The sequence below is a fragment of the Nymphalis io genome, chromosome 6 (genome assembly GCF_905147045.1).
Source record: "Nymphalis io chromosome 6, ilAglIoxx1.1, whole genome shotgun sequence".
Lineage (NCBI taxonomy): Eukaryota > Metazoa > Arthropoda > Insecta > Lepidoptera > Nymphalidae > Nymphalis > Nymphalis io.
Window position 1 is genome coordinate 1,659,325 of NC_065893.1, and position 27,400 is coordinate 1,686,724.

General features: G+C 33.5%; 1 protein-coding gene and 1 non-coding gene across 2 annotated transcripts in view; one reads left to right on the forward strand and one right to left on the reverse strand.

Annotated features, from left to right (window-relative positions):
• The window catches only part of LOC126769115 (centaurin-gamma-1A), a 259,730-nt gene that overhangs the window by 135,058 nt on the left and 97,272 nt on the right, over positions 1 to 27,400 (forward strand). The window lies entirely within an intron of this gene.
• Trnah-gug (transfer RNA histidin (anticodon GUG)) lies at positions 11,871 to 11,942 on the reverse strand. The gene has a single exon. It is a non-coding gene; the product is annotated as a tRNA-His (tRNA).

Here is a 27,400-nt window from a genome sequence, read left to right on the forward strand (position 1 = left end):
GTAAATGACTCTACTCCACTTGATGGTAAGTGGTAGTAGAGTCCAAACGCGACGACGGCCAGTACAGACGGGAAAAACGATGCCTCTTCACGCCTCATTTAAAGGAACCCGGGTTGTAAGAGGAGGGGAACACGTGAGCTGGTAAGGAATTCCATTTTTGGGAAGTGCGACAAAGAAAGGAGTTGCCAAATTTCTTTGTTCGCGATGGAATTGATGTCACAGTGAGGCGGTGACATCGAGAACCAGCTCGCGTGGACTTAAAAAGGGAGGGGGACTTGTTTTAAATAAACAAAAACAAAAGTATAGTAGCTAAGAATTATAAATTATATCGCTTAGACGAAAACGTCCTAAACACCATTTTTGTCATATTAACTATTAATAAGATAACCGAACTTCAAACGCATTAATGTAAATGGTTGGGTTGGAAAATGCTTTCTAGGCCATGGCTCCGATAGCGAGGTTAGCCCGTTTCTATTTAAAGAACAAATAATATAAAGAGGACGTATTCCTAACGACGGAATTTGTGCGGCAGATTATCACGTTATGTGGCCTTGGAGTATTTCGTTCCCATTCATTATAATAATAGCCATAGTTTGTCAGCAAAAAATTAGTAACTTTCTGTATATTTAAAATAAAAATAGACATGTCCAATTTCATACTAAAGCCATTAATGGGAAGTTTCAGTTTTTGCATGTATGAGTTTCTATTTTATTTTTTGTGTGTTAGAGAGAAATCAGTGGTTATTTAAACATTTAAGTAAGGCAGTAAGTAACGTAAGTAATTAAAATATTATAACATAACGGAACAAACAGTATTACTTAATATAATATAGTCAAAAGAGAAACAATTGTCGAACCCAATAAGCGAGTCAAGAGATTTCGTGTTAAAAATTTCTCCAAGCTCTTCTGATACGACAATTTTCGAAGCAATTAAAAAGTGTTAATTTGATTAAATTTTCAATTGGTATTATATTGTTTATCGAATTGTAATTTTCTAAATGTTTTCGACGATAGTATACTGAGTAGATTAAATATGTATATTGGGCGAATATACGTAGTTAATCTACTCAATTTGCTTAATATGCTCAATAGCCATTATAATACTGTCGTTTGATATTAAGCACAATGCATTGGCGTTTGGGTGAAATTGATATTAAGATCTAAATTGGAAACTGTATAGGCGAACGTCGCTAATTTAATAGTTTAATCATTAACATTATTATTTACAATACATATTACGATTAGTAATTAAACACACGTTAATTAATTAATCAATCAGGGTCGATTGATGATTGATAATATTATATTTATCCATTTATGATTTTTGGGGGTAAATTTACTTAGGATCGATGCAGTGAGTTTTTCTTCCATGTTTAATTATTAAAATAAAAAAAGAAGAATAAGTCCTTTAAAATGTTTCTATATGAATAAATTAGATATAGCTTAATAAAATTTACCACCGGTTCAGAATCTAGAAGAACCGACAAAAAACTCAGTACTCTTTTCTAGCATTTCAAGATTACAATTCTTATTAGTATTTCAAACAACGAGTACCATGAAGCGTTGTAAAGGTTTATCATAATAACTGCCATAAATTATGAATCAAATAAACAAAACATTCTCAACGGTAAATGCCTTTAAAATTAAATTTTTGCGTTTTCAATCGTTTGTATGACCTCGAGGTATTTCTAAATTAGCGACGGTTGTTTGTGGTATTACCTTAGGGGTAGCTACTTGCGGTACGTAAGAGGTTCAAAGCTCATTTAGGATAAGACTTAAAAACAAAGAAACGTTTTCATAATAATATGTCGGAGTTAAATTATTTTTCAAAGTCAATCTAATTTTTCTTCGAATGAATAATTGTTTTATTTTCTCGAGATACTTTGGTAGAAATAATATTGTAATTTATTTTAATATTTTTATGGTAGCCAAGTACTAGTATATTATTATTACTGATTCGGTATTTTTGTTTTACCTTTTAAACATTATTTTTATTCATATGCCATTACTTATGTATGTATTTATATAAATATTATATATTAAGTTGGCTAAACTAATCACTTAATGTCATTTACAGTAAAAATCCGATCCTGTTTTAAATATATCTAGATCGCAATTAAAATCTTGTTAAAGTTTATTCGAACATTTCAATTTCACTTTACGTAATGAGTGAACTCAAACTGAAATCGATTTGCTGCAGCGCTGGATGCTGCTTATCGTTTAACAGTTCATTGCTTGGATGATTTGTTTAATAGCTGCAGCGCTTGACTTGCATTTATTGGCTGTACTCCAATGAAATTGGCGAAGACGGTCTTCGCCAATTTCATTGGTGTCAAGTGTTAAAGACTTAGAATCATTTTCATCTATTTTAAGACGAAAGTTCAATAGCACTATCAATTTAGATGAGCATTGAGCTCACTGAAGTTCATGAAATATGCATAAGTTTTAAATTGCAACTTGTTGGATTCTTTAAAGTTTTCTCTGAAGATTTTAACTTTTTAATATAAAAATGATATTACATATAGTATATTTAATACGTTATTGTTATTTACGTGTGGCAATAGTTTTGTTCAGTCTTGTTTCTATAACTTTTTATTTCGAAATTTTGTTTTCGTTTTGATAAGTAAAACAGAACTGCTGTTATAATATTTTTAAAGCTTATATTTCTATAAATACATCTAAGACTTTTATATAAAGCAAATAACGGGATTAATACAAAATAACAACGAAGCAAACTCCAAGCTATCATAAAAGGTGAGAAGCTGACATTTTCGCTGTTCATTCACAAAGGTTTGCCAAATGTCAAGTAATTCGAATGCAATATTAAATTCTTACAATAGCAGATCCGTAGATGCTCTAAGCCAATTCTAAGAAGTTAATTCCTTCAATTGAATTATATACTATCTATCTACTGCTATCCGCTACTCCAGTGTGGGTTGTAGGATACACATGCGGTAGATTTTCATCTGTAAATATTTCCTCGCGATGTTTTCCTTCAACGCCGACCACGAGATTAATTATAAACACAAAAGTACATGATAATTCAGTAGTGATTGTCTGGATTTGAACCTGCAACGTTCGATTAAGATTTACGTGTTCTAACACTAAACCATTTCGGCTATAACGATATTAAAAATAAATTATACAGAAATAACATTTTCGTTGTGTAAAAATAATAGAGATAAACACGACATGGCCCTTAACTGTTATCTAAAGAATATTCAATTATTTGTAGGAAACGAAATAGCTTTCTCCGAGTTAGTTCATGATCTTTGTTATTCTATTATTTGGAGCATAAAAAGTTTTTATTCGTTTAAAAATATCACTTTTGTTAAGTAAAAAGAATATGAACAAAGAAATTTTGTAATCGTGTTACGTAACGAGATAAAAATAATACAAAGAATTCAAATTTATATATTTCATAAATTGATAACATATGGGTCATAGACTCAATTTAAAATGTGTTTCTCATGTTTTATAATATAGTTAGGTGGACGGGCAGGTAGATAGTAAGTGATCACCAACGCCCATAGACATTGGCGCCGTTGCAACCTTGGCAACTAAGATGTTACGTCCCTTGCCTATAGTTACATCGACTCACTCACTCTTCAAACCGAAACACAACCATACTAAGTATTGCTATGTAGAATATGTGACGAGAGGGTGGTACCTTCCCAGACGGGCTTACACAAAACCCTACACAAAGTACTAACAATTCGTCTAAACTACATTGTATCATTAATTCCAACCCACAAATTCTGAACGCTTATTATGGCATGGTGTCACTGTCTATTCAAAATGTCATTTAACTTTTCGACATTCAATAATGTACTACGCTTAAACTATATATAAAAAAATAAATACACACACACATATATATATATATTAATACATATATATATATATTATATATATTATATATATAATGCGATTATTGAATGTTAACTGTCATTATCAATGTATGTAGTAGTATGTAGTATGTACTACGTAATTTAATTTATTAATTGTTTATCATAAAAAATATACGTTTTCTTAAACATTCCTGAAACATTTTTTTCTTTCATGTTATTTAACATTAAAATATTATATTGGTATATACTTTATATGATAATAACAAAATATTTAGGAACTATGCTGTTAATTGTTTGTAATTTATAATCAACAAACAACGAGATTGAAGTTTAATGATTTTTAAAATGATGTAATCCCAATTATTGACATACACTTTTTGGACGGCTATTCGATCTTAAAACTCTTTTTTCAAATACATATTGTCATGAACACTCTCTATCATGACCTCTCAAATATAATTTAAAAAAAGTAAATCACAGAGAAGTAGCTTCAAAATAAATGAGCAAAACTTATATTCAGTATTTTATTTTATCTCGACTAGAAAGGAACTCTTCTAAACAAAGGCGAGCGTGACTCCGCGTTGTTTCAAAAGTCTATTTTATACTTGATTGACAATGCGGTTTATCGAAGTGTATACAAAGTTTTTGTTGGATATAAATTCGAAGTGAAATTGGTTACTGGCATGCACTGCTAGTAAAATGTAACGGTATTTAGTTCGAAAATTAAAATGTGTGTTTGTGTGTATGTTTTTTATTTGTGTTAAGCTGCCAGCGAGCCTCTTTGATAATACAGGAATATTATAGTGACCAAGAGATTATGAATAATGGCTATTAGGAGTAGCTTGTTTGTATGTTTTGCCGATCTTTTTGTACTGTCCCATTCGCTGCAATTCTCCCTCTAAAATAATTGCTTTAAAAATCAATATTGTTATAGTATATTGAAATATACATAGCCAAATATTATTCGGTTTAATGTATTCTAGCTATTCTATGGCTTGCGTCGCAGAGCCTCTTTAAATTTGTTTGTAAACTATTAACCGATAAGGCTTGCGCTACAATATTATCCGTGCTCAAAACGATCAAAATCGAGATTAAATGCTATAGAAGGCTAGCTAATGTCACGTTACAACAAAGTGCATAGTAGTAGTATGTGAATTCTAATAGTAAATATGAAAACCTTTTAAAAACAAACATTCATTTAAGATATGATGGATAACCTTTACCGCTGAGCACGATATTCATTATTATAAACGCAAATGAAGCACATGAAAATTCAGTTATGCTTGCCCGGTCTTAAACTCGTTATCATCGGTTAAGGTTCTCGTCTACTAGATCAATCACGGCTCTGAAATATAATATAATTATTTAATATAAATTATACATATATTAATTTTAATAAACTTAATTTTTATTACATCTAATTATTATAAGGTATATCGTTTTCGGTTAACAGAAATGAGTTAAATGAAAATCTCATAAAATATGTACGTTTATGAAGCATGAATAGAATTAAGCTTTTTACACGAACATGGGTGAAATTAAAACTGTATCAAGAGTACAATTAAACACTATAATAACTTAAGTACCTTACATCTAGATAAGAAATAAATTCATAGTTGAATGAATAAGTATTCCTTACATGTAGTATTATATAAAGTTGTTATAACCGGTATGAACCGGTAAGTATTTAGCGGTTTCTTAAGATCTACAAAAATAATTAAGATTCGTATATTTGTCTTATTATATAAAGTTCCTAGAAATTATACACATCTGTTAACATTGTTAGTTTTATTTTTGGAGTTACATGTCAGTGTGTGTGTGTTTTTGCCTATGTGTGACGTACCGGGCATTCAGCGTTGTTTGATCACCATAATTAGATTTTTTTTATAATCTTTTTTAAATGTATGTTTAACAGATTTTGTCTTTCAAAAGCAATATTGTTCGGAAATGTGTTTTGACTGTAAAATATATAGTTGAAACAGTAACGAAGCAAGCAGTTGTTTTTATGGCACACTTCGATGATAATGGCAACACAAACGTGCGGTCTGCCAACATACCGCGGCTCGGTATCCTTAATTGAATGGTTTTGTGTAGAGCATGGTACTTGTATTCCAAGCACTATGGGCTTATGTCGCTTCATACTATATTGTTCTAGTGTTCGAATTGGTGCCATATTGCTTCGGTTTGGATATAGAAATTGTGTGAATCAATATTGGATATTAAGAAATAAGTCGAAACATATATGTCACTCAATTTCGTAATGGCATTTATTGATCATTCAACAAGATTTCATGATGTAAACGTAAAGAAAAACTCAATAGTAGTAACAGCCTGTAATAGTCCCACTGCTGGGCTAAGACCTATTTTCCTCTTTGAGGTGAAGATTTGGAGCATACTCCAACACGTTGCATTTTGATTCGTCACATGCAGGTCTCCTTCAGAATACTTAGTAACTTTAATCTAGTATAAAATTATCTTTTGTTCGATAGTGAACCTTTTTGAGTATTTTGATAGTCGTACTAATTTTCGCCAGTGATTTCACCTGCATGTTAGAGGAGCAGAGGGGCAGGTGTAAAGTAATTCCTGAACTATAGCATATAAGTTTGATACAGAAGGTAATCACGGCCCCCATAATGTGGACGGGAAACTTTTTCGCCATACTTCTATATTGTATTTATTTTATTTAAACTAATTTAGCCTGGTGACTCTTTCATATTATTTTGTTGATTGTACTGTTCCATAAGCCTTCACGCAACAGCCAACTTCAACTGTACAAGATTTATACTGTATCGGTTAACGCATATATTACGATTTTTTATAATTTTATACAATTTTTTTTTTGTTTCAGGTAAGAAATAGAAAACATTTTAAATAATTATAAGATGCCTTAAGGTAAAGTATGTTTATAAAGGATAAATTTATATTTATTACAAAAATATTTGTCTTGAGTGATCTTGAGTTTGTGTCAGTTTCGAGTTGAAGGCGGTTGCAATATTCACGGCATTAAGCAATCAGTCTGTCCATCAACGAAAATTACACTATAATTTTGAAATGGGAACGAATTTATAGAAAATATTAAAGCCAAACAAAAATGACATTCTTTTTAATCTAAACAATGACAGTACTTATAAAAGTTATTTAACGGGTGATTAGTTAAACAATGGCCAACAGAATGGTCTCACACGGTTTTCGTTCCTTTGCACAAGAAGGGTTCAACTAAGAAGTATAGCAACTACCGCCTTATAGCTCTCATATCTCATGCTAGTAAAATCCTGCTACACATAATCAATGAACGACTGAAGAACTTTCTGTCCAAGGAAATTGCACCAGAACAAGCCGGTTTTGTAAAAGGAAGGGGTACACGTGAGCAGATCCTCATTGTTCGCCAGATAAAAGAAAAGGCACGAGAGTTTAACAAGCCTACTTATGTTTGCTTTGTTGACTTCTCAAAGGCATTTGACTCAGTAAAATGGCCCAAACTATGGAGTGTATTACTGGACATGGGTACACCGAAACACTTAGTTCATCTTCTTAGGCGTCTTTACGAAGATGAGACTGCATCCGTGCGGACGGATGATGTTTTATCTGAAGACTTTCATCCCGGCGCTGGAGTCCGCCAAGGATGCATAATATTACCGCTCTTGTTCAATGCTTACACAGAACTGGTAATGCGCATTGCGCTTGAGGACTGGAGTGACGGTGTTGCAGTTGGTGGGCGCAAGACTACAAATTTGCACTATACCGACGACACGACCCTGTTTGCGTCTGACGCAATTTATATGGAAGAATTGCTTCTTAAAATGGAGCGCGTATGCCAAGAATTCAGATTAAAGCTTAGATTCTCAGATTGCGAACTGCGAGGTCGTCCAATCCTTTATATATATGGAAGCTTTAATATCGAATAATGGCGGATGCGTAGATGAGGTCAAGCGAGGTATGGCAATTACGAGAACTGCAATGGAGAGGCTGAAGAAAATATGGAGGAACAGGAACATTACCAAAGCAACCAAGATCCGGCTCGTACAAACGCTTGTTTTCCCCATATTTCTATACGCTGTGGAGACATGGACTTTGCGGCAGGTCGAAAAAAAGAAGATCGATGCTTTGGAGATGTGGTGCTGAAGAGGAATGCTAAGAGTTTCGTGGACCGAATTTCGCACCAATATCTCCATTCTTCAAGAACTCGGCATCAAACAGCGTCTTTCGGCGCTGGTTCGAAAACGCATACTAACTTTTTTTGAACACGTCTCCCGGCAAGGAAATAACTCCATAGAGCGCCTTGTCATTCAAGGCAAGGTGGATGGCAACAGACCACGTGGAAGGACGCCCATGCGATGGACCGACCAAATAAAAACAACTGTTGGCGGTCCCTTGCATGAATGCACGAGGCTTACCACTGACAGGGACATATGGCGAAGGCTCGTGAGGCGAATAACATCTGCGCCGAATAATTCATAATACTTCATGGCGACCACGACCGCTCTGACAAGAGTGTCACGACGAAGAAGTTAAACAATGTTGTTTCTACTAACTAGCCAAACAGCCGCTAATCAAAGCTACAGTAAAGCTGTGAAGCTATTAAAAATATTAACACAATTTGTAAATAACAAAATAATTGCCTTAGAGCACTCTCAATACAAGTGTTCGTAGTAAAGAATTAGGTTAAGCGGGGCTTAGCGAACAAGAAACAAAACTAAAGAAATAAACGTAATAATGGAGTATTAGACCACTTAGCATTCTCGTGACATGTGTCAGCCAGCTTTTGAATTTTCGCCCCTAAATCAGTACAAATAAACATCGATGTCGCTTGTTATATTTAAATCAACCGCAAATGATTGTTTGCTATTGGTACGTTGTATAAATGCGAATAAAGATCTTATTACCGTGATTAGTAAATCTTAAACATTGATTATAAGCGATGTTACGTTGTTTTTTATTACATTAGAGCCAATCTCAAGCAAACAAAGACGAAGCTTAGTTCAGCAGTGCTATACTGCAAGAACTCACTTCATTATTCAACCGTTAAAAGTTGATAACCGCTATATATTGATATACTATTTTGATTCTATTCTAGAAATGTTATAATTATTATAGTCAATGTCGCATTTCAATTTCTCATATTTCACGACCGTTTTCTGTGGTGAGTTTCGAGTTTGTTCTTATAGAATATTCATACAAATCGCAGTTAATGTCAACGCTACCGATTAAGTAAAAAACTCGCAAAGGCACACGGAACACGCGATTAGATTGCGAAATGTCAGAAAGTGATATGCAATATTGTCTATTATAATAATACAATTTAAAGGATATACGAATCAAAACAGTGTGTAACACGTAAGTCGGTTTCTGCCATTTCACGAGTGAGACATGTTATGAGTGATGATTTTGCTTCACGTTCGCTATCTTTTTACTTTGACGCGTATTTAGCGTTCGTACGTTTGGACGTGTACGATGTACGATCCTTTAAAAAATAATAATTATTCCTAAGTCTAGTACGACTAAATTCCGACGACCATGGCTCTATTGTCAAATCACGAGTCAATAGTATAGTAACATCCTGTGAATGCCCCACTGCTGGGCTAAGGCCTCCTCTCCCTTTTTGAGGAAAAGGTATGCAGCTTATTCCAATGCGGGTTGGTGGAATACACTGGTGGCAGAATTTCAGTGAAATTAGACACATGCAAGTTTTCTCACGATGTTTTCCTTCACCGTCAATCAGGAGATGAATTATAATCACAAATTAAGCACATGAAATTTCAGTAGTGCTTGTCCGGGCTTGAACCCACGATCATCGGTTAAGATTCACGCAGTTTACCACAGGGCCATCTCGGCTTCTAAAACTTCGCCAAAGTTATTTGGCTGGGTTGTTCGACTACGCCTACGTCACTGAGCATGGTTTGACTTATAAAATGTGCCGTGTTGTGGTCCAGGCGCGCAATCACGTGACGTTGCTGTTTCACAGACGTGATTTATTACCAGTATTTCAATATTTGCTATAATATGTTTCATTTGAACATTATGACGTTCATTAATGAGTTTATAAATACTGAGTGAATGAATGAAAATGAACGATCATATACAAATTTTCATTCGTTTAACAGAACACTAAACGGCGGTATTATTAATTTACTAATAACTATATATATATTCTGATATTCTTTTTAAAACCGTAACCGTAACCGTAACAGCCTGTGAATGTCCCACTGCTGGGCTAAGGCCTCCTCTCCCTTTTGCGGAGAAGGTTTGGAGCTTATTCAACCACGCTGCTCCAATGCGGTTTAGTAGAATGCACATGTGACAGAATTTCGATGAAATTAGACACATGCAAAGAGCTGGTCGATCTATTAAATATATGTTGTCTAAAATACAACATGTAGCTTACCAAGGTGAAACTCCACGCTTCTTATCAACTATATAATCTTTCATTGAGTGTTACGTATGCCTTATCTATTAACAATTATGCTTCTTGAAGAAAGTAGGTATGTTTTGATTTCTATTAAAAATGGAATTAACACTAGTTACCCGTCCCGACTTCGTACTGGTCTTTTATTAGTTTAGTTTTAAAGAAATATCCTAGAACTCGTTCGCAGCGCACAAAAAATAGTATCAAAGTCGATACAGCCGCTTAGTAGAAGTTCAGTACTAGCAAAAAAAAAAAAGCAAGAAAAAAGCCACTGTCTAAAATAAAAAAAATGCTTGTGTTTGTTTTGGTAACTCGCAAATAGCCATATTAAAAAAAAGAAGTAATTTGAAATCGCACAGACAGCCAATTTTTTATGTATATATAAAGATAACCTGTGCCAAATTAGTCTACATTTCTAAAGGAAAAAGCGATCGCTATTCCAGGAGTAAATATATAATGAGGGTGAAATGAGTTCAGAATTAAGTTTTTTATTGGCATATAAAAATCGTAAGCCATCGTTACGCGTAATTCGTTGTAAAACAATATCACTTATCATTATTTGAATAAATTTTCATATAAATAAGATATTAAATCTAACATAATATAAGTATTATTTAGAAGAAAAAAGTATTTTCTTAACTGGAGGGGTGAATAGGAAGTAGTAGAATTAGTAACAGGAATCTACTTTTTGTCCAATATATAATGTAATTAAGTTTGAAACCTATTACCTACCTATATACATAAGTCGTTATTTAGGTTTTAATTTATTTATACATAATATTACATAGTAATAGATGAGTATACCTACAATTATAAACATTTATTTTAATTACCCATAATAATGTGTTTGCTTCAAGCTATTTGTTTTAAGGATTATTGGTAAAAATTTATTGATGCATTTCTAATTTTTTAAACATATTTTCTTAATCCCTAAGTCGTATTAGCTAAATAATGATAAATGTAACTCAAAGACTTATTAAAATCGCTTGTATCTTATCGACTTGTCCCGCCATCTTGTGAACAATTTGGGAGTCATTTTATGCTACTAACGCCATCTATTACATGTTTTACGATAGTTATAAGTCAAGAGCAACAGGAACAGCTAACGCCATCTATGATCAGAGTTGTATAACAACTTGGAAATACTTTTAAATAAAATAGTTACGACGTTTTAACATAGTGAGCGCTACTAGTTCGTAATTTAAATAATAATTGTTATTTTTGTTTAATTTAGTGAATTGAAAATAGAAACAAATACAAATTGCAAGCGTATTTTTTTTCTTTAATTGTGTGGCAGTAAGTAAAAGTAAGAAGAATTATATTATATGTTAGAAAAACACAATGTTTCTAAAGTAATAGTAAGTAATGGTAAGAATAATATATTTTTCGTAAATGAAACGTTAGGAACTTTGATTTGTGAGGCGTTTGGTTAATATGTGAATGTGGTTAACTGTAATCGTCGTCTAATAATAAAATTACAATAAAAAAAATGTATTGTTATATATTAATATAATAATTCTTTTATTATATTATAAAAAATTATATATATATATATATATATATATTTAAATATATTTAATATTAAAAATAATTACTCCGCCATGACAGTGTATACACTGCCGTGACCAGGATTCGAACCTGGGTTACTACGGCCACAACGTAGGGTCCTAACCACTAGACGATCACGGCTATCGGAGCGATGGGAGGGTTCGCGAAAATGTGAACGGTATGATTAATATCATATTGTTTATCATCATTATTGTTAATCATCGTGATTTCTATATATATATTTACAGAATCACAATTATATATTTTTTTTCATGTAAAGCTTCCACATAAAACTATGACGTGATCAAAATGTAGATTTTAAGATCGTTACAAATTGCGAAAATTTCGATAGTTAATCGTTTTAATTAATTAACATATGTATATTGACTATATATTATTAAATTTCTATAAATATATGGTATAAAAATTAAGGAATATATACTTTAACCTTTAACTACCTAATTTATTTTTAATATATAAATATATATATATATATATATGTATATTTGCATATATAAAAATGTCTACGAGTTTTTTTAAAAAAAAAAAACAAATAGCTGGTCCCAGGAAGGAAGTATTACTTTGGGGAGTCGGTAACTTGTTGCTACAAGCTTATCATTATTTATCGTGGTTATACAATATGTGTCTCCGTTTGGAAATATATTTTAATGACGAACCAAGATTAGAAATGGCACGAACAGTTTTACTTTGTGTTAGAGCTTATTGCAAGCCCACACAATCATTGCATATTCTACCGCCAAATTGCAATAGTTAGTATTGATTGTAAGCGTGAGTGAGCTAGTGTAACTACGGGCACATGGGACATAATTTTGTGATGTAAGAAATGCTTAATATTTGTAATGTTTACTGGCGGACTTACCACCATGTGGCCGTTCGCTAGACCTTCTATCTATATAATAAAAAACGATTTTCGTAGCTATTACCTTGATTGTTGATCGATTCCTGTGCAGGAAATATTATAGAGCACAAGTATGTGCGCAAACCAGTACATTCCCATAGTCCAATGGGGCGACATCCGTATGTGCCTTTCGAGGCATGGGAGTGTGTTAAACATTGTCAACGTCCAAACTCTGGGCCTGTTTTCAGAATTTCTCGGCAAGACCCTGTGAGTTTTAATTGCTCCGATTAGGTGTATGGACCCAGCTCCTCAGCTATTCTCTAGACCAACGAGATAGTAGCCCAAATTACTGACAGACGGTACCCACATTGTAGACATACACTTCTCAGCTTTTATTCAAAATATTATACGGGAGTACCCACACCTATGTTTTCACCTCAAACGGAAGCTACTGTATATATATCTGGTTGGTTTTCGTCGCAAATATATAACCGTAGCTTTATAATTCCTCGTCAAAATCGCTTCCACTCAGACGCGCAGGTGTGTTCGATCCATAAAATACATTTGTATAACCGACAGCAGGACACAATAATTCACCGTGACATCGTATTTAATACGAGGTATATGTGTACAACGTAAACCGGAGCAATCAAATGGTCGCTAACACGATCGCCCTTAAGCGATATAAAGGTATGTTCCGTGACACAACAAAGCGATGTCGCCGCGGTCGTTCACGACATTCGCGAATTGTATCCGAGTGGCCGGCTTACACGATACTCGTTCCACAGCACGCGTTAAGAACACTGTATGTGGTAAACATAAAAGGATACATCGGAATCGTTTTACTGGCAGATGCTTTATGTGAGCCGATTTATTTTGATAACTGATAATTTTACATGTTTTAATACAGTTGATATAGAAATCCTATTTGTTTTTGAATTACGGGCACATCATGCGACGTGGAAACGAGAACTTACAGAAGTCTATTGTAACAGGCGAAAAATCCGAGAGGCTGCTCACCAATCAGATTGCCGACCGAGGGACTCGTTAACTCGAGCAATTTAAAATTTAACCATCGATCCACGAGGACTATTATCTTCAAAAATAAAACAGATAAAAATCAAGTAAAATGACAGTTTATCTGAAATTGCACATTAAATATATTTATTGTAATTGTTCTAAAATAAATATTTTTATATATTTGTGATTACAAAGAAAATAACAAATGTAACACAATTAAGATCACTATTTTAAAATGATTTGAGTTATCAAATAATTAATTATTCTCAATAACTCGATATTACGAACTAAAAAAAAAAAATAATTAAAAAGTCACATACTAAGTTATTCGGAAGGTAATCTAAGGGCTGTTCAGATGTTTATTTCACGCTTTAATCTAATTTGAAATTTGAAATGTGGGATCATTATCATACGGACACCCCTTTTATATAGATTACTTTTATTATTGCGAATAATATGTTTTTGTGTTTCTCTTTCATCTCAAATGACATGCCATGTACCATCTTGAAAGGTGGTCAATTGGACGTATAAGTGCGGTGATTTGTAACGCTATTTGTGTTTTCTTTGTATATTGTTGTGTGTAAATGATATGAAAAAAAAACATTTAGAACCAACTTCTTATTTATATATTTAATTATTTATCTTTTTTTATAGAATAAAAACGAACACACACACACACACTCACTCTTCCAACTTCCAGAATCAATTCGACTGAAAATCGAACCCAAGAATTTGGTATCTGCAGCCAATAGAACAACTAGGTGGTCAATGACAACCCAAATCTAATACATATGTATATAAATATTTCTAGTACTGGTGGTAGGGCTTTGTGCAAGCTGGGTAGTTACCACCCACTTATCAGATATTTTACCGCAAAATAGCAGTACTTGGTATTGTTGTGTTCCAGTTTGAAGGATGAGTAAGCCAGTGTAATTACAGGCACAAGGGATATAACATCTTAGTTCCAAAGGTTGGCGGTGCATTGGTAATGTAAGCGATGGTTAACATTTCTTACAATTCCGATGTCTATGGGCGTTAGTGATCATCAGGTGGCCCATATGCTCGTCCGCCTAGTTATACTATAATAAAATCTTTTAAAAATAATGTTTATACTGTTTAATCAAAGCAACACAACACTACTCTTGATTAGATTATAAACCCAATGAATATCACCTTTTTCTCAACATTTCTATTTTGTCAATTGTGTCAAAATTTACCTCTTTTATAAAGTCTTTTGTATTAGTAATGTGTATGTAGAAAGTTAATTAGTTTGTGAAAATATATATTATATAAGTATATTAACTTTATGTTCAATTGTACTTTATATATTTAAAATAATTGAGCTTGCCATTCATTTATAATAAGAATAAACAGTTGGTGTAGCTTAAATGGGTTCAATAAACGCATTTAACAAACTCAGTTAACAATTTAATTTTTATAATAATATAAGCATTCTCTGGCTCACAATTTTTTTATATAACCGTTGAATAGAACTTAAGTAATTTTTATCATTGTTTGTTTTAAGTTGGGTAATTATTTTGAGGTAGGGCTTTGTACGAGCCCGTCTTGATATACAACTTCCTCATGATATTCTACAACCAAGCACGATGAGTAAGCCAGTTTAACTGCAGTTACAAAGGGCATGTCAAATTAGTTCCAAGTTTGGTGGCGGGTTGACGATGTAAGGGATGGTAAATGATTCTTACTCTGTCAAAAGCCAATGTCTATGGGCGTTAGGGTCCGCTTACGATCAGTTGGTTTTAATTGCAATAATATTTTCCTTATACAGTCAATATGCTACCAGGTTTTCACACTCCAGAGCTGGTTGTTAGTAGATATACATCATATAATGGATGCACACGTGATTTTCACCCCATACGTGCAGGCCTCCTCACGATGTTTTCCTTTAATCACCGAGCACGAGATAAGTTATTAACATATTTAATTTATTTTATTGAATCATTTAATCATCGTGCGATAAAATCGATGAAATTTTGTTCCATCATTTCGTTTAATTGGCAACACTTTAATCCTAATGATAGCTATCATCATTATAATCGCTTTTCTTAAATATTCCAGAATAAATAAATACATTTCATGACATTTAAAAAAATCGGAAGAGAGGATTATATGACGAGACAGTTCATACAAACGAACACGAATTTACGCATTTATTACGCGGTAACAATCGAGTCGATAGCAATTCATGCAGAAGTTGCTACGGAAACTAACGAGAGAAGGTTCCCCTCGGTTAGTTACAATGGCAATACCGCGTAAAAATCCCTTATGCGTCAAACAACTCATAACGCCTAAGGCCGTGTAAGCTGTTCGAATTAGCATCAAGTTCTTTGTTACCGTTAATCCTTATTGTCATTTCTTGTTCCTTATTAGCGTTATTTGATGTACAAAATTTAGTATTGTTGTCAGTGAATCAATATTACAATTTAAACGAGTTCGGAGAATGAAGTATTTGCCAAGGATGTTACGTTACGTTAATGTTATGACTTGTTTGTTCAGTATTTATTTTGAAGAAGTTTATAATATTACGCAAATTATATATTTTTATTTATTACTTTATTGCATACACAGCATAAATGGCGGACTTATTCCTACTGCATTAATAAAAAGTCGTAGTCACGGGCGGGTGCTTTGTGCAAGCTCGTCTAGGTAGGTACAACCCACTCATCACCCGCAAAACAGCAGCACTTGGTATTGTTGTGTTCTGGTTTGAAGGATGAGTGAGCCAGTGTAATTACAGGCACAAGGGACATAACATCTTAGTTCCCAAGGTTGGTGGCGCATTGGTGATGTAAGCGATGGTTAACATTTCTTAAAATGCCAATGTCAAACCATCAGGTGGCCCATATGCTCGTCCGCCTACCTATTCTATAAAAAAAATCATACTTTGTTGGTACAAGAAATTAGTAAGTTGGTTAGCAACATAGAATAAAAACTAACAAATAATAAATATGTACAACAATTATATCTATAACTTAAATGTTGCTGGCAACTTAAAGTACTTTTGTAAAGACAAATTATATTTGGATTTTGTATACAATATTGTCATTTGACCGTTTCGCTAAAGACTTTATCGACTCTATTCCAAATTTGATTCGAATCAATGTTCAGTCCAGTTCGAGCTGTTGACTAACGAACATCTTAACTCAAATCTTCGCATATAAATATTATTCAAGTAAGATAAACGTGTTACGTCCGAAATAATTTAATGAAACATTCGCAATAAATTGGAAATTCAACGATAAGATGAAAAATCGTCTCATTGTTTTATATTTCTGGCAAAATGTCCAAGTTATATTCACGAAGCGAACAATCTAGTAACCTTTCCCAGGGTTGCCATTTATAAAATGATCAAAGCTGAGACTGCGAATAAATTTTCCTAGGCTATATTTAAAGTAGCCTCGATCTGTTTTGACAAATCAAACAATATCTCATTACATTCAAGTGTCCGTTTTCAAAGGGTATGACGTCAATTGAGTTTTTTAATAGCGTACAGTAGACTCTCTGAACATCTATTAAAAGCGTCTTTCAGTTTTTTCTAAATTGTTTACACATTGGAGTCTTACTTATTTACTTTTTTTCATTTATTTGTTGTACGATGTGTTTGATTAATATATTAATTTCAAGTCATATTAGTTATTCTTGCACAAATTGCCCCCTTTTGCGTTTTATTCACTTGAGTTTCAGTTTCTCTCTCTCTCTCTCTCTCTTTGTCTCTTAATCCAGACCAAAAAACAAACATCATTCTATTGTCTTAAACCGTTTTGCGAGCTGTCAAGGCACATACTGAAAGGCTAGACAGTAACAGCCTGTGAATATCCCACTGCTGGGCTAAGGCCTCCTCCTCCTTTTTTTGAGGAGAAGGTTTGGAGCTTACTCCACCACGCTACTCCAATGTAGGTTGGTGGAATACACATATAGCAGAATTTCAGTCTAATTAGACACTTTTCACTGGTGGTAGGGCTTTGTGCAAGCTCGTCTGGGTAGGTACCACCCACTCATCAGATATTCTACCGCAAAACAGCAATACTTGATATTGTTGTGTTCCGGTTTGAAGGGTGAGTGAGCCAGTGTAATTACAGGCACAAGGGACATAAAATCTTAGTTCCCAAGGTTGGTGGCGCATTGGATATGTAAGCGATGGTTGACATTTCTTACAATGCCAATGTCTAAGAGCGTTGGTGACCACTTACCATCAGGTGGCCCATATGCTCGTCCGCCTTCCTATTCTATAAAAAAAAAAAAAATGCAGGTTTCCTTGCAATGTTTTCCTTCCCCGTCAAACACGAGATGAATTATAATCACAAATTAAGCACATTAAAATTCAATGGTGCTTGCCCAGGTTTGAACCCACGATCATTGGTTATGATTCACGCGTTCTTACCACTAACCCATCTCGGCTCGAAGTAGCCAGCCAGGCTAGAAGTAGCAAGAATATGATATAAATCTGTATAGTATGGCATCCCTACTCAATCGTGACCTGTACTAGATTATTGAACCGATCCCCGACGATTTAGAGACAATTCGCTAACATTTCTTATCATCTGGCCCACTGAATAGCGGACGCTATGAATTGCGAGGGTTTCTATCGTTATTTACACTGTGTATCGTGAACTTTAACATTATATTGTTTGACGCACCTTTAGCACAATTGTATGTAGTATTATTGAATGAGTATTTTTGTGTTCTTTAAACATCAGTATAGTATTATCACTATAATATTGATTAAATTATGTTATTTAATTGAAAGAAAGTAAAGGAAACGATATTGTTTCCAAACTTATTAACATTAATGCTCGATTCTTCTCTTTCTCACTGATTTTATGTTACAAATTGTATCCTTATAGGTTGCGCACTGTAATGCTCAGTTCACAATTACTTTTGTAATCGAATCTGAACTGGGCAATACAGGCGAATGTTGTGAAGTCCCCGGTGAGGGACCACCCTGAGATTTCTCGTCGAATGTCGTGATATGGTTATACCCGACTAACGGTGATACGCAATTGAGATACGAATGAAGATCCTTTGAATTTTTACACTTATTTTATATATATATATATATATATATATATAATAAGTCAATGTCTCCTATACCACGTGATATTTCGCAATCGAGGTCTGCGGCGAGTTTCGAGTTTGTTCGTACATAATATTTCTACAGATCTATTAACTCACATGCAACATCAAATACTCAATGTTTACGGCAAGTAATCGGACACCTAACAAGATATTTGAAAGCTTTTTGCTTAGATCATCCTCTGAGGAAGCGAGAGATAAACACTGATGGACTTATTAGATGAGTGATGGCATGGTAATGATAATGTGGTATTATCGTGCAAATATTGCACGTTTCATATTACTAGTTGAGTTTTTTATGTAACTAACATAGTCATTAAGTAAACAAGTCTAAGAAGTTTGCAAATATATTTGGCTGCTTCTCGCGTTTTCACCTGCGTTAGACGTTAGACTGCTTTGGACCCCTTTGGTCGTGAAATGATCTATATCTGTGTATAATAATAAATAATATGAAACAAAATCGCTGTATACTTCCATATGTATCAGCGGTAACTTCTCCTAAACCATGCATTGGATTTTGTTACTATTTTCATTAATAGAAAGTGATTATACTTTTTTTTCAAATGTGGTTTTCGAGAAATATATCTACATAAACTTAAAAGGCAAAACTTTATCTAAAAACAAAATTTGTGCTCAATCGTTAGACTAGTTTTCAAATTACACAGTATATATTGAAATTTCGGTTTTCAAAGAAGTTGATTATTTCGTTTTTTTTTTCCATACATCTTTTTGCGGAACTATGTTTGTTCTACTGACTATATTAACAAAGGGTTCTTTAAAAAATCGACACAATAGTTCAGTAGCGTAATTCCATTCAATGCCTATTAAAAATGTATTCCGCTAGTGACGTGACGTACGTCAAATTCTTCCTTCTAAGTCAATTCGTCTTTGTTTCTCATGACAGTTGAGATAGGGTCGTGACCCTTCAGTGTAACAATATTTTCTAAGAACGTTTATCAAATATTATTTAACATACATGCATATTATTTAACGGGTGGTAGGGCTATGTGCAAGCTCGTCTGGGTAGGTACCACTCACTCATCAGATATTCTACAACAGAACAGCAGTATTTGATATTGTAAATGAGAAAGAATCACGTATATACATATATATGTTTCTAAGACGAATGAAACAGTTCTATTTTTGAAATGTACGAATTTTTTCTCATGGTTTTAAACAATTCCGAGCGTAATTTTTATTAAAACGAGAACCGGTTCAACGCGGAAGCTAAGTCTCACGATTCCAGTTTTCTTGTAAAACTGCGCTTTCATACATCTGTCAAGTCCACTAACAAATCCTCTTTATATTTGTTATGAGGTAACGTACACACAGCCGGAGTAACTGCACGTTAAAGTTATTTCTTGGGGTGTGATTAAAGAAAAAAATTCACACAACGTACCATATACTACGTCTTTTTTGTAAAATTGCTTTGTTTCAATTGTATTTTGTTTTCTTTAATAGTTTATTGAAATGAAGTGTCAGTAAATGACCTATTTAATTTAATAGTTAATAATATGGGGATTATTTATTTGTGTGTAAACACCAACATGTAGTACAACAAACATACACAATAAGCCAAAAATCAAAATTCATTATTTTAAATTTAATTGTTAAAATTATTATGTAGGTAATTGCCTATTTTTTTACAGTACAGTAACAGTACAGTAACAGCCTGTAAATGTCCCACTGCTGGGCTAAGGCCTCCTCTCCCTTTTTTGAGGAGAAGGTTTGGAGCTTATTCCACCAGGCTGCTCCAGTGCGGGTTGGTAGAATACACATGTGGCAGAATTTCGATGAAATTAGACACATGCAGGTTTCCTCACGATGTTTTCCTTCACCGAAAAGCACGAGATGAATTATAAACAGAAATTAAGCACATGTAAATTCAGAGGTGCTCGCCCGGGTTTGAACCCACGTTCATCGGTTAAGATTCACGCGTTCTTACCACTGGGCCATCTCGACTTAATTTTTTTACAGGTGTTCAAAAATTACTTGAAATATAAGCCAATATTGTAAAAAACTAATAATAATAAAATAGTAACATTATAAGATTAACGAAATTAATAAAAATGTTGTATATATTATCAATTGTATATTGTTCGTTGGAACAAAACCGCCATCCGCCTTGGTTAAACTATAATCCGTTTTGATGAGCTATTTCAAATTCCACGCAGCGATAATTCGATGCGTGTAAACCGTGTCTTATTTGTCGGTCGTATTAATGCGTCCGTCTCTTGCACTTTTATCCAGAAGCGACGCTTTGTGTTCATGTCAAATATCTCTTGCGTTATGCAATACGACGTTACAAGGGGAATGTGTGAGATTGGAAGTGAGATGCTTACTGATAAAATATTTTGTATTTTTTCAATTTCTGTGATGTTTATATTTGTTTGCTATAGTTTGTTGTTATTTGCTCGAGAGTTGAGTTGTTTGTACGTAGATTTTTTTTTATGTTTCTTATGATTGATGTATTCGTTATTCCTAAACTATTCACTTATAAGCATTACACTCGTGTTAGATATAATATTGCTTATATCGATGATATAGCCTTGTGGTCAGATTTGAACCTGCTATATTTACATCTCTCTTAGTTCGAATACAATTGAGCTATCTAAATATGATCAATTTGTATAAATAGGTATAAATAGGGGATTTGACAGTCGCTCCGGGTCCCACTTGGCACAAAGGTTGTCCATTGCCATACAGCGCGGAAATGCGGCCTGCATTATGGGCAGCTTTGCGTCGGGTGGGAATCGGGAGTTACTATTTTAAAATTTGACTAAAATAATAAAAATTAATAATGTAAATTTAAATCAAATCCTATGTAATGATCATGATTATATGTACATACTATTTGTAATTTTGAGGATTTGTATAAATTATTAGGTATTCCACCAAGCTAGCTATATATATATCAGTAGTTTTTACGTAAATACAATGTTGTGTCTTCTTCTTTCGAATGTCCGATCAATAATGACAAAAAGAGATAAATATGAAATTCGTGTTTAACTACATATTTACCCGCTAGACAAGGTTTATAAGTAAGACCGTATATGTCTTATTTCCATAGATCTGTATGCATCTTATCCATTTAATATATTTTATTCGTTGTTAAACCGCGATCGTACATCTTTTATTTTGTCCGACGTTTTCAACAAAAGTTGCCGTTTTAAAAAAAATATACGGTAAAATATAAAATATATTTAAAAATATCTAAAGATATCGTGCAAATATATTTAACCTAATTCATATTTATAGAGTTCCCAATTCGAGCTGAACGGCCGTTTTTGTTGCAAACTCGATCGAGTATTTAGAGCTTGTACATAACAGAAACTAATTTGAATACTTTTATGCTGACTTCGGGCCAATGTAAAATTATTGTGTTTTTCTATCAGAAAATTCTCGGTAGCAGCCCGGAGTCTGGAAGTTGGAAGTGTGTAAATTCCCGTGCCTCGGAAAGCACGTAAAGCCGTTAATCCTGCGCCTGAACTCTTTCCGGTCATATCGGATTGCCGTCCCATCGGATTATGAGAGTTAGGGAATAGAGAGTGCACCTGTGTTTGCGCACACACTTGTGCACTATAATATCTCCTGCGTAGTTGGCTAATCTCTTTTGTGATTGGCCGTCTTGGCCGAAATCTGTCTGGAGGATATTATTATAGTAACCGAACATTGCAAGTTCACCCGGGCAAGCACGACGTAATTTTTATGTGCTCAATTTGCGTATATATTATAATTAAAATGTATTTACAAACTCGTATTATAGCGTCGTGGAATAAGCTCCAAACCTTCTCCTCAAAAGGAGGCGTTGCGACGGTTATATTATATTACCTTACTTTTTTTAACTCTAACGTATACATATATGTACAAATATAACCTATTTCATAAAAGTTATATGGTCTTGACCATTTATTACAGAAATAGGCAAAATTGCTCCTTCGATCAGAGCAATGATCCGAGACACGACGAAATTACAGATGCCGTGAAATTATGATTTACCTTCAGCATAATAGCGACACGGCTCGTAAATCTATTGAACACGAATAGCAGTGTCGGTTCGAGTTTTTGATTTGTTGCCGCGATTTACAGACGTGATGTATTAAACACTACCTATCCTCTACAACGCTTGTGGCTTTGCATAGATTTGTGCACTAAAAAAACTACTCGATAAGACTGGATTTGAAAATTGTGTAATTGAAAATAAATCATTACTTTATTATCTCGAAATACCGCATATTACGATGTCAATTGTCAGAAAGCGATAAGCGATATTGACTTTAATAATTATGACATTTAAAAGATACACGTATCAAAATAGCGTATCATCGTATGTCGGTTTTCAATATTTCATGAGTGAGGGACGAAATAGGTTCTTTCAGAACAGCTCTGTTCCGGTTTCACTAAAATGTATTATTTATTTATGGTCGTTTTTTTAGATACAGTTAATTGCATAAAAGGAATTTATTGTATTTTAATCAAAACTATACTGGTTATGATGTTTTTCTGACAACTTGTCAGCCACGGCGGCAAATATCAAGGGACACCAGCCAACTACACAGGAGATATTATAGCGCACATGTGCACTCTCTATTCTCTAACTCTCATAATTAGATGGGACGGCCATTCGAAACGACCGGAAAGAGTTCAGGCGCAGGACCAACGGCTTTACGGGCTACCGAGGCACGGTGTGCACACTTCCAATTTCCGGAATCCGGACTTTAGTCCATTACTACATTTATTTTATTTATATATGCATAAGCTAAATTTTTATTTTAATGATGGATTTGAAATAAATAAACTTAAGGTTGCTCTGTACACAAAGAAACGACATTTGAAGTTTATTATTCCGTTTTTTCTCACAATTCCTTATTAAGTTTTTACAAAATATTTTTTTTTTAAACATTAAATCGTTTTTTAAATGTCATTTCTATTTTATCATTATTATTTTTTTCCTTTACATATGTATCAATCATATTGCTCGCAACATTTTAATATTCAAATACAAATTGAAGCTTGTCTATATAAGATCTCTATAAGATAAGAAATTATTTTTAAAAATAAATATTGAAGCGTCAATAGCGCAATAGTATACGGGCCGATGTAAGTGTCGCAGATTCGATACTGACCATGGGCTTAGGGGTGACATTGTTTGATTAAAAATATTTTTTTAATTTTCTTTGTTCACATTAAGATATATCGATCAACATAGGTAATTCTTGTTGTTACGACCATATATTTGTTTTTATCATAGGCAACTAAAATATAAATATTTTAGGAATTATATACTTGTAATAGGAACGTTACAATATTATCTATGTTGTAAATATACATATGTATTGTGTCAAGTTATATAATATTTAAAAAATATATACAAATGAAAAATCTATAAAAACTCTGTCGTTACTTATTATGAAGTGTAATATAAACTAGACTAAATATATTCTACTAATAAATCGATTTTGAAGCAAATCAATATTGACAATTATTTTTTTTTTCAAAGTTCTTAAAAAAAGTAAATCAAACATTTTAAAAAAAAAACAATATATTTTCGTGCCCCATTCATGGTAACATTGATCGATGTAAAAAGTCATGACTAAGACGTCCCACAAAATTTGGGTGTCACCCTTCACGAAATTCATCCAATGGCGGACAAAATCACGTCTTTATCTTCGACCCGGCCTTCCCTTCGCAAGAGTCGCATAAAAAATAGAGCAGCCGAGGGTCGCCCCCTTAATAATTCTTGCAGAATTTCAGATCGCGTTCCCAAACCCAACCGAATTGGTTTTGACATATTTTTTTTTTTGTTTTGCAGAAACGGGTCGTGTTATTTTGGTAATATTGGACTTGAATAGCTAATTCGAAAGGGTTTGAAAGGGTTCCAGTTGAAATAGAAACCAAAGTTTCATGGCCTTTGAAAAACTATATATAAATAATTTTATGGAAAATAAAATCACAAACAAAATACAAAAAAGTTTTTATATTCTTGTTATTATTATATAATATAAGCTAACTATTCGGCTTCGCACAGATAGATAGTGAAAAATATATTTTAAATAGGATTTCCGTAAAATCCGTTCTTAGTTAGTAACATTTACGTAACGAAAAAAGTAACTATTGAATAAAAACAAGAGAGATAACGTGAAAAAGATATTAGAAATAAAGTAACAATTAATAATTTATAACAAGTACAGCTTCCTTCAATTGAACTGTTATTGAGTGTTGTAATAACTTTATTTTTTATCAATAGACTTATCGTTATTAAAAAAATTCTTCGTATGATATCGCCAACAATCAACATATGTCTTTAAAAATAATTCAATCTGATATATATTTTTTTATATTTCACACCGTACCATAACAGCCCGTGCATGTCCCACTGCTGGGCTAATGGCCACCTCTCCTCTTTTTGCGGAGAAGGTTTGGAGCTTATTCCACCACGCTGCTCCAATGGGGCTTGGTGGAATACACATGTGGCAGAATTTCAGTGAAATTAGATACATGCAGGTTTCCTCACGGTGTTTTCCTTCACCGCAAAGCACGAGATGAATTATAATCACAAATTAAGCCCATGAAAATTCAGTGGTGCTTGCCCGGGCTTGAACCCACGATCAGTAAATTTCACACAACTAACATTTATTTCTTCTGATCTTTGATCCCTAAGTGTCGTATCACAAAAGTTTTCATCATATTCAATTACTTCTATTCTACGAGGTGAATTTGTAATTAACTATGACGTGTTTACATAACTATTGTTACTTATTTGTACTTCAATAAGGTTCATATTAGCTAAAACGATAATTATGTTTTTCTTTAGACCGAATGCGTTTTTAGACTTCGACACGTCATGGTAATATATTGTGTGGATTAGCTTTTGAATACATTTTAATTGGGCCCCCGTTGTGAGTACCTCTTGAGTTTTTTCGCCAATTGTGGCTTTAATGACTCGAATCTTCATTCATTACTTGATGTCATTACTGAACTTTTTTATTAAGTACCTTAAGACAATTATATTAAATATCGACTTTGTTTAAAAATATTTTGATCATAGATATCGCTGTGTTTAGCCGAGATGGCCTAATGGTTAGTATGCGTGAATCTTAACCGATGATCGTGCGTTCAAACCCGGGCAAGCACCAATGAGTTTACGCGGACAAAATTTCATTATTATTTATTATTATTATGTTGTAGTTTAAATAAATTTATTACATTTTTTTTCGAATTTTTAAAATTAATAAACATTTCTTAATTTAAAGTAACTTTTACTTAAATGTTATACTTCTCTATATTTTTTTTCTAGCTCCATTTTAATAAAAAAAAAGTAAATGAGTCTATTCAGTCAATAATAAGTACTGTTACCCTAAGTGTCAGACGGACGAAGAAAATAATTTATCAGAATTTCGCAACTCATATAGCGAATATTAAATAAAACGATGAAATAGCCCAGTGGTAAGAACGCGAATCTTAACCAATGATCGTGGGTTCAAACCCGAGCAAGCACCTCTGAATTTTCATGTGCTTAATTTGTGATTATAATTCATCTCGTGCTTTACGGCGAAGGAAAACATCGTGACGAAACCGGCATGTGTCTAATTTCACTGAAATTCTACCACATGTGTATTCCACCAACCCGCATTGGAGCAGCGTTGTGGAATAAGCTCCAAACCTTCTCCTCAAAAAGAGGAGAGGAGGCCTTTAGCCCAGCAGTGGGACATTCACAGGCTGTTACGGTACGGTAAATAAAGCGACGTAAATGGAGCAAATACTTCATAACTTCGTATTGCTTACTTACTTTGGTATATCGAACATAACGGTGTGACTTTAAAAGTCATTAATTATGCTTGTCAGTAGTTTCCTATTAGAGAATTTCGAGATTCAGGTAATAATGCATTGAGAAATACTGTAATTGCGTCAGCGAGAACGGTAATAATACAATTATTGTAACGTTTAATGGATTTATTTTCCGTCTCGTTCGTTAAGTTGCTAGCTTGTAAACTGCTTTTGAGGTTCGAGGTTCAAATCTAGGTCTAATACTAAGCACTTGAGTTTGAAACTTGATTGTAAACTTGGAATGAATTAAAACCTCTTTCGCTCGAACTTTTTGTTGTAGTGTCTTTTTTTTATTATTTATAGAATAGGAAGGTGGACGAGCATATGGGCCACCTGATAGTAAGTGGTCACCAACACCCATAGACATTGGCATTGTAAGAAATGTTAATCATCGCTTAAATCACCAATACGCCACCAACCTTGGGAACTGAGATGTTATGTCCCTTGTGCCTGTAATTACACTGGCTCACTCACCCTTCAAACCGGACCGCAACAATACAAAGTACTGCTGTTTTACGGTAGAATATCTGATGAGTGGGTGGTACCTACCCAGACGAGCTTGCACAAAGCCCTACCACCAGTCTAATTCGTCACATCGGGCAATGAGATAATGGAATAGAGAGTGCACTTCAAATCAAACTTATTAATCTTTGAAACAGTGTGTATTTAATGAACTTGTATTATATAAGCATTGGGTTGTTATATATAGTTTCAATTACAGCTAGTTATCTTTTATATATGCTGTCCTTTATGTATTTTATAATAGTCTTACGTCTTTAAGTATCCACTTACTTAAAGT